The sequence below is a fragment of the Cuculus canorus genome, chromosome 15 (assembly GCF_017976375.1).
Source record: "Cuculus canorus isolate bCucCan1 chromosome 15, bCucCan1.pri, whole genome shotgun sequence".
NCBI classification, from domain to species: domain Eukaryota; kingdom Metazoa; phylum Chordata; class Aves; order Cuculiformes; family Cuculidae; genus Cuculus; species Cuculus canorus.
In genome coordinates, this window is record NC_071415.1 from 16,060,937 (window position 1) to 16,069,807 (window position 8,871).

Below are 8,871 nucleotides of genomic sequence, written 5' to 3' on the forward strand. Positions count from 1 at the left end.
TGGCAGCAGATGGCAGCAGGAGTTTGACTCGCTGGTGGCTGCGGGCGATCCCTGTGAGGTCTGAGGGGGCTTTGGCGTTGTTCCTGGTCTCCCTGCTCCTGCTGCAGAGCTGAATATCCCAACTTCTCCTGTACTGCGCTCCACTAAGATAACTTTTTCTGTCTTTTGTCCAATAGGGCCTGATTGAAGATATGGGAGTTGAGAATAAGTATGGATCTTCAAAATACATTAGTGGGGTAAAAAGCCAGGTGCGTGTGAGCGGCTTCCCTGGAAATGCACTTTCTCCTTCTGGTTCTTTTGTTTGTTTTCTGGCTTAATTCAGTCACGTCTGTTGCCCTGAATGGAGTGTGTGTTTTGTTTCTCAAACTCATGTGCCAATTACTTTACACCAGAAATACAGGAAGTGGTTAAACCTTCATCTGTAATATCTGAACAGTTATTTTAGTGCCTCTTTCACACCTACTGGAGTCTGGTTGAAAGCCATCGGTGAGACACAAGGATGTGTGTGGCGGTGCAGCACAGAGCAGGGAAGGAAAATGAGTTGAAGTGGTGAGCAATGCTTCAGAACTTGCCCTGGTGGATTTGGTGCTGAGCAGCAGTGAAAGAACGAGCAGTTGCTCATGGCTGGTGTGGGGGTGCTGACTGCAGAGTGCAGGAACAGGGGGTACAGTAATAGGCACGTCAAGGTATGCAGATGAGGCTGATGGTAGAGGATAGGAGGTATTTAGGAGTGTTCCTGCTACTCTATAATCTATTGATGTTCCCTCTTGTGTCTTCATCATTTGTAACCAAGAGCTGATCTGCTTCAAATCTCATTAATTTTATTTATTGTTCCCACTCTGTAATCACATTGTGCTACCCATTCTACAGAAAAGTTTTTCTGGAAGCTTTTAATCTGCCTGTGGTCTCTAGGTGTCTCTCTTGCCCTAATATAAGAAACCATGAAAAAGGAACACTTGGTGTGTGATCTTGGACACAAAAGTGTACGTGCAACACCCCTCTGTCTTCACCTGCCAAGTTCGATTAGAGTAGGATTTGTGCCTTCTATTGTGAGGAAGAAACATGGCATAACCATTCTTGTTGGCTTCCATTGATGCAAGTAAATTGTGCTTTCATTTGGACTAGGCTGTGGGTGGGAAGGAGCAAGGGTTATATCTGGGAGCCAGAGAAGAAAAGCAGGTGATGAGTGAGGTTAAAAAAAAGCTGCCGCCGAACCCCACGTCTGGTGTACTTTCCCAGTCTCTACAGATGGAGCCTAATTGGTGTTTGGTCCATTGTTTAAGTTGTAAAGTGTAAGTTTGTTTTGAAAAACAAAGGAACATCAATAAGAACTGCAGGTTTTCAGTATCTTTACAAATCAGGCCTTTAACCATAAGAATGAAAAAAGTTGTGGGGAAAACAAAAGGATTTTTTTTTTCCTTTTCTCCCTCCACCTCTGCAATTCACATGGATGTCTGTCTTCACTTGCAATAGCATGCCCAGCTGTATTCTTGCATAACAGGATCCTCGACATATAATCCACAAGTTTGCGTGGGCTGGTAATCGGTGCTGGCCCTCATTCAGTCCCTGGGATTTGTTCCTCAGGGTGACAACGTTAGCCCCTCAGTTAAGCATCTGTGCGCCTCCGATTTGAAACCATTTTTACCTCGCCTGAGCGGGCTGTGGATCTGGGACCCGACTGCACACATTGCTTGTATCGGGGTGGAGGCCTGTGTTCGCTCTGGTGTGGGATGGGCAGGTGGGTTTGTCCCCCTTGGGCAGAAGTCAAAACCTTGCTTGTTTTCCAGTACCAGTAGAGGATTTGTGACTCAGTTCTTCTGCGAAAAAACAAAAACAATTACAGTTCAGCCCAGATAGTGGGAATTTGAGTTTGGTGGGATGCCTTTCTTGCTGTGTTTGTGAAGCATTGTCAGGTGAAAGATGAGATGGGCAAGGTAGAACCACTAAATGCATCTGCTACCTGCCAGGCAGACATTTGCTCTGGGAGGGAGCAAAAACCAAGAGGCTATTTTTAGCTCTGAAATGCTTTTCTTGAATGACATTCGGTCCTCACCAGCCTTTGATGAGCAGAGAAATAATCCCTCAAGGGAATGACTGAAGGTACCTGGATCTGAGCCCAGGTGCTGGCAGCTCCCAGCACGGCCGTGGGAGCACCAGGGCAGCTCCTGGCACAGCAGCCTGCAGGCATCACTGGGGGAGAGCGAAACACATGCTGAGTGGCAGGGAGCTCGAGCTGGCAGCCCAGGAATGTATCGGAGCTTGGGTAAAAATGACTCTGAGCCCTCCTTCCTGATAGAGACCTAGTCCTACAGCGTGGGCTGAGAACCACAATCCCGTGGCACATCAGGAGCCAGCTCTGTTTCCCATGCCCAGGTGGGAGAACCCATCTTTCAAATTGCTGAAATACGATCCTAATGCTGGTAGATGGCGGCTCCCGAAATAGATACAGAGATAGCAGATAACACTCTTTGATAGCTGAAATAAAAAGCATTAAATTGTACAAAAGTGAGCTTTAATTGCTAGCTCTCTCCTGCCTGCTTAAATCACTAAACATAAAGGTCTCCTCTTTAGTCATGAGCAGTTCAAGGCAGAGCAGACGTGACAGGGGAAACATGCTTGGAATAAATATTGACATGAATGACACAAGGTACAGTGTGGCATATTTATTTCTCTGTAGTTAGCATAATAGCACCGCTTGGTATGAGAAGGGTTCCTTACTCATGTCTGTGTGTGCATGCGTAAAATTAACAATGGATTGTTATGGTTAGAATGCAAATGATTTTCCTGTCTGCAATTAGCACCAATGTTTGGATGGCATCATTTATTGTGGAAGACAAACAAGTGGCCTAAGCATGGCTGTGCTTTGGGAAAACCCTCTCTTCCTTATGTCAAACAAGAGACAAGCGAGACAGCAGAAGAAGAGGTTGGCTCTTCTCCTCTGTCTCCATGCCTGACACCAGCACTCCTGGCAGCCTGTCCGCAGCCAACGGCCTTAACTTGAGCTATGGCTGGAGTGGGAGGGGAGTGGAAACATACTGATTATCTCACAGGAATTTAATTACAGAGGTGTGGGTGGCCAGGTGAAAGCTGGCCTTCTGAGGAGTTGGGTGCTCCAAGTGGAGATTGTTGATAAGGTTGGTTGCTTGAATGCGCAGGTTGTGTTTCTTTCTGCTGATGGGAACCTGCTCGTCTTATTCTTGTCTTGCTTTTCTGTGCTTGTGTACTGGGTGCTTTTGAGTGCACCCATCCCTGGTGCTCTTAGCTGGGAGCGGTGTTGGAGGCTGTGCAGGAAGGTGCTTGTTCACTTGCCTACAGCCTGTCAGTCCTGCTGGCTGTGGTGGGGTCCAGCAGTCCTGCTGCTGCCCTGCCCCTTCTTATTTCACGGGGTTTGGGGTTTGTTGCCTTTAAAGAGCGAGAGCCTGAAGTAATTTTAAAAGCGTTGACCAGTTCAATGAGGACTTCCCACTGGAGTGGTCATTTTCTCCCTTAAGTTTCTAGAGCAAGAGAAGGAAAGGTTTGCTAAGAGTCTGTGTGTTGGGCAGATGCCAGCTGTCAGCCAGCGCGGGGCAAAGGGTCCCCTTGCTACAGCTTCTGGGCAAAGCTCTGAGAACTCGAGGGGTTCAGCGGGCATTGTCTTTCAGATGCTACTTTGCAACAGTAGTAAGTTTTCTCATCTCTTCTGCATGTGTTTTAACATCAGAACACGTGGAAATGGGCAATCTCGCACTTTTACTGTCCTGTTTAAACTTTGAGAGGTATTGGCTGGTGGATTGCAGAGCTGCGTGGGGAATGGAAGGGAAGACAAGGAGGTGGACAGACAAAGGGACTGTCTGAGCTCTGTTTCCTTGAGAAAAATCATGAGACATTTCGAATTAGAAGAGCTTCTCAGGCTGGCTGCGAATGCTGAGTACTATGTCAGGAACCCTCTTGGAAGCCTTTTTGTTGAAGGGAATAATTACACTGTAGTAAAAGTATTTACTTGCCAGGTATTTGCCTGCCTTATTTGTACTGTATTCTTCCATTGCTGTAATGTAAGATGAAAAACCTTAGGATGTATGCCTGGGAGTAACAAACTTTCCATTCTTTCTAAGCTCACTTGATTGAGTGCCTGGTTTAGAAATACCATAAAAATGCTATGCCATAGCTTGAAATATCTCATTACCAGGTGTCAGGCTGCTTATAACTTTCACTCGGGGATTGCTGAGGGCTTTTTCTTTTTCCTGTTGGTCTTCTAATGAAAATGCCAAAGGGGGAAAAACTATTACAAAAAATAAAAAAAGTTGCTTTGATTGAAAATAAAAATGCTGAGCTAGCAGTGGCTTTCAGCAGCGCTTGCTCTATTGCATTGCCTTGCCTATATATTACAATATTTCACAAGCCCATGGGATGTTGTGTGGTGTAAGGGTCTTGTACGAGCATGGACCTGCTGGTTTCCAGTGTGCTGGGAGGTATTGCAGAGCTGAGAGATAAGCAGGTAATTTATATCAATAAAAGGACCTGACAAGCAAGTAAAAAACCCAGATTCTGTGGTCATAGCACTGGCTTGGCTGAAGTCAGACAAGTGTACCCTGTAGGGCATAGGTGGCATGGCCGGCTCAGGGGACAAGGACCTTGCTGGGCGTTTTGTGGCTGCTGGTGGTCTACGAGAACGTGAGGACACTGTTCCAACGCTCTAGCCTTCCCTTACAGGGTTGTCTGTTCCCATGATGTGAGAGAGCTTAAGGCATTGCCAGGCCCTGTGCAGTAGGTGCTGGAACTAGTGAGGCCACTGCAGGGCTGTGAAACGTGGCTGAGCAAGCAGCTGAGAATGGGTGGTCTGAAGCACGAGCAGACAGCAACAGTGCTGGGAAGGAAATGTGAGGAAGGCTAACAGAGAAAGCCAACAGAGAAGCTGGGGAGGGCATATCTCCTCTGCCTGAAGGGAGGAGTAAGGTGCTTTTCTGGAGACTTTAGTCATGGTTGGAGACTCTTGTGGCACCTTCAGAAGTCTCCTGTCGTGGAGAAGATGATGCTCTAGAAAGACAGTCTTACCCAGGTCCAGCTTGTACCAGGTGACATCAGAATGTGGGTTCGGTCCTGGATTTCAGCAGTTCTTTTTCACAGCGTGGGCATCTTCCAGTGCCAGCAACAGAACTGATGGTTTAAGGATCTTCATATCACGCTGGAGAATATGCTGTCAAGGATGGAAGTGTTGCAGCTTGTCTACCAGCACTCAAATGTGCCGGCTGCTGGGAAGCCTGTGATCGCTTTGCTGTCTCTCAAGTTGTGCCTTGGAACAAGGAGGTATCTGCAGCCTGGTGCAGGCAGACATTGGTGCTTGAAGATGATGCGGTACCACCAGGGGAGGTCACGGTGCCACAGAGCATCCTGTGCTTGTGGGAGGTTTCTGCGGTCCTCTCCTAGGCTCAACTGATTGCTTCTTTGGGCCTCGCAGAGGCTGCAGTCCCCCCTTACAGCAATGCCGGCGCTTTCCACAGCAGGGAAAGGGAAACATGAAGACGTGGCAAACAATTTGCAAATAATAAAACAGTTAAAGCTGTACGAAAAGCTATCTTGCATGGAAAATCAGACAGGGCAGGAAAAAACAGCACTTAACCATCAACATAATGCAGCTGAAATCTCTTTCTTAGAGATAATCATCTCTGACTCCAGCAGTAAAAATAAAGGACAAAAGCTGGAAGAAGCCAGAAAGCACAGTCGTGGGAGTGAATCTCGGTGAAATGAAAATTAAAAACACAATGAAAAGCATAGAATTGCCTTAAGTAAAAACAGAGCTGTCTGCATAGAACAACAACTGAGATTATATGGGAAGCACATGGAGGTGTGGGGAGCTGAGCTGAGCCTGGGGCTGCAGCAGGGCTGGAGCTGTGCCAGCTCTCAGCCGTGAAGGAACGGGGGAAAAGAGCCGCTACCTGGACTTGAGAAAGATCTAGGTTTTTGGATTCCCTCACAGTCTAGGAGATATTCAGGTCTTTGCTTTTAGCACCCGATCTCAAGGATGAAGTAATTTATGGTCTGTCTGGAGTATAATTGCTGATCCTGGCCAGTGTTGGCTCCTGCCTGGTGAAGCTCATCCCCAGACTGCTGACCTTTGATGGATGGTATGCGCTGATTCCTCAGCGAATCTCGCTGAAGCTCACATTTAAAGGTCTGTGCAAGTTAGCCCTCATACAAAGCTTGAACAAATGAAGAAAAGATTTCCATTGGCAGAGATCCAAACCCCACCAGGCTGTGATGGCTCAGAGAGGCAGCGCTGCCAGCCAAACAGAACTGGGAGCAGCCCATGGAGTTTCTTATTGTCCTTGCTATTAGGGAGCACAGTCTCATGCAAATCACAGCCACAAAACTGGGCTCTAAATGTTGATTCCCACTTCAGGTTTTAGTCATTTGGAGATCCTGCATTTAAAAATAGGTATCAGTTTTTAAGTGTGACAGGAAGTGCGCAGCCTTGTATCAAAAGGATGCCAATGGATGGTGTGAATATCTATGTCTTGTGACTATTTTCAGACCGATCTTGATGGATTTGTTACGCTAAGCATCATAAAAATCAATTTGCTTGATAAACTGCATGCTATTTCCCACAACGCCAAGAAAGCAGCTGGGGCCCTTTGCTCCCCATAGACAATGGTGCACAGAGCCTTATGCAACTCTCCTGCTCTGCTGGTGGCTGCTGTCTTCCAGAGCTGGCGTGGTATTTTTAGATGCAAAGAAGAAGTGTCTCGTAACTATATGCTAATCACATTTTCAAACCTTCAGCTGATATAAAAATGATTCAGCCGTCGCCTGAATTCACATACTTTTGTTTGTCGCCTTCTGTATGCTGCGTGTAGCTTTTCAGATGACTGTACCTATTTTCTACCAAAATCGTGGTTTGGGAGCTGCTGTACAACAAAGGATGTTTTTATCCTTTTTGAAGATCTTTTGAGTTATCCTTAGCCCTAGCGATCTGAAATACAGTCGTGCACATATATTCTCTCTGCAGGCAAAGAACAGATGCAGGAATAGACTTTACAGCTGTGGTTCTCAGATTTTATTACTCAAAGGGCTGCTTGACCTTCAGAGAAGAAAAAAAAATCTGGGAACCATCATATCTGATGATGCCACCCTGGTGTTCATTTATGGCCAAGTAACTTTTATAGGATTTTTTTATTAGTTTTGCTTGCCCTTTTGTTTACTCTCTTGCCTAGATGAGAATGTGCTTGGTAAATGTCTTTGTCTCTCTTCGTGGGTCACTGTCTGGTGCCTCACAGAGCACCCTCGGGCCTACGCTGCGTGTGGGTTTGCAGTCCCCGTGGCCTTTGCCCCATCAGCCCTATGTGGTGTCTGCAAAGCTGAGGAAAACAGTCATTTTTCTGCAGATGGTGTGGTGAAATCAGTCCTTCCCTCAGTAAAAGGATGCTGCGTACTGAGCCCGGTTCATTGCCTGGTGCTGAAGAAGCATTCTCAAATTCAGTCCACCACAGAATAAATTCACCACATACTTATACGAACAAGGAACACAGGAAGGGATCGCTGTAGCTTTTCCTGGTTTATCAGATGCTGCTGGGAACTGTGGCTCAGAGCAGGGTCCTTTTACTGGTGGGGAATGTAGGGGGATGGGAAGACCCAGCTGGGCTTTGCTGGTGTTTCCAGACCCAGAGTGCTGCTCACGGGACGGACGAGGGCTGTCGGCTGGGGCAGGCAGGGCCGTCACCCTGCGGAGACAGGGGAGTCGGCTGGGGATCCCCATGTAGGACCTGGTGCTTCCAAAGCCAGGCCTTTTGGTGGCACAGCAACGCCCGCGTGTGCTGCTCACAAAGGCAAGGGCTGCTGCCCTCTGGGCACTCTGGGATCCTTCTTCTTGCCTCTCTTTGTGCCCTGTCCGTCACAGGCCAGGATGTGTGTGCTTCCCCGAGCGGCACCTGGACACGGACTGAGCCTCCATCCCCTTTCAAAAGCAGTCAGCTGCAGTTTGCTGTGACACAGTGTGTGTGGGAAGGGAACGGCCCCCGGTGGGACGAGCAGCACAGCTGCCAGCACGCATCGTGGTGGTGCCTGACGCTCTTGTGGCCTGTTTCTGAAACTGCCCCACTGTCCCATTTCTCCCTCTTTAAGCTTGGTGATCGCCAATGGACTCCAAGTTTTCACCACCTTGTGTGTCCTAAGAGAGGTCTGGCTGCTGGCCCGCTGAGCCCTTCAAAAGCCACGTGGCCACCGCTCGTGCCAGCTGCTGGCATGTGGGGCCACGCCGACATGGGGTGGCTCTGGGGAGGGCAGTATTGTCCGGGGACGCTACTGGTGGCTGTGGCCCCCCCTTCCCCACACGGCTGCAGGCTCTGCCCCACAGGGCTGGAGGTTCTGACCCCCACAGCTGCAGGCTCTGCCCCACAGGGCTGGAGGTTCTGACCCCCACGGCTGCAGGCTCTGCCCCACGGGGCTCAGGCCCACAGGTGTGCTGACTTAGCCCGGCCCCTCCCAGGGGGCCAGAGGGAGCTGACATGGACGGGCTGCTGGGCTTTCCAGCTGTCCTGAGCTCGCTCCTGTTGCTTTTCAGCCATATTCTCCTGACGGGTGGCCTCTCAGCCCCTCGTGTGTCCCCTCTGCCCAGCCATGAGGGGTGCTCTGGCCCGAAACTGTCAGCCCTGAGAGAGGACAGCAATGCCAGCGTCCCTGGAGGGCAGTGGACGGGACCAGTCTGGGCTCTGGCGAGGTCCCCTCATCAAGGTGAGACACTGATGACATTTTGAAAGAAATCTGTCTTTTGTAATTCAGGCACGAGAGAAAGCGGCTTCTGTTGGTGGAGGATTTGTTCGGTGCTCCTTCTCTTCCCTGTGCCGCTCTTCTTCCTCTCCTCCTCCTTTTTGATCTCCATATTTATTGGATTCAGCTTTT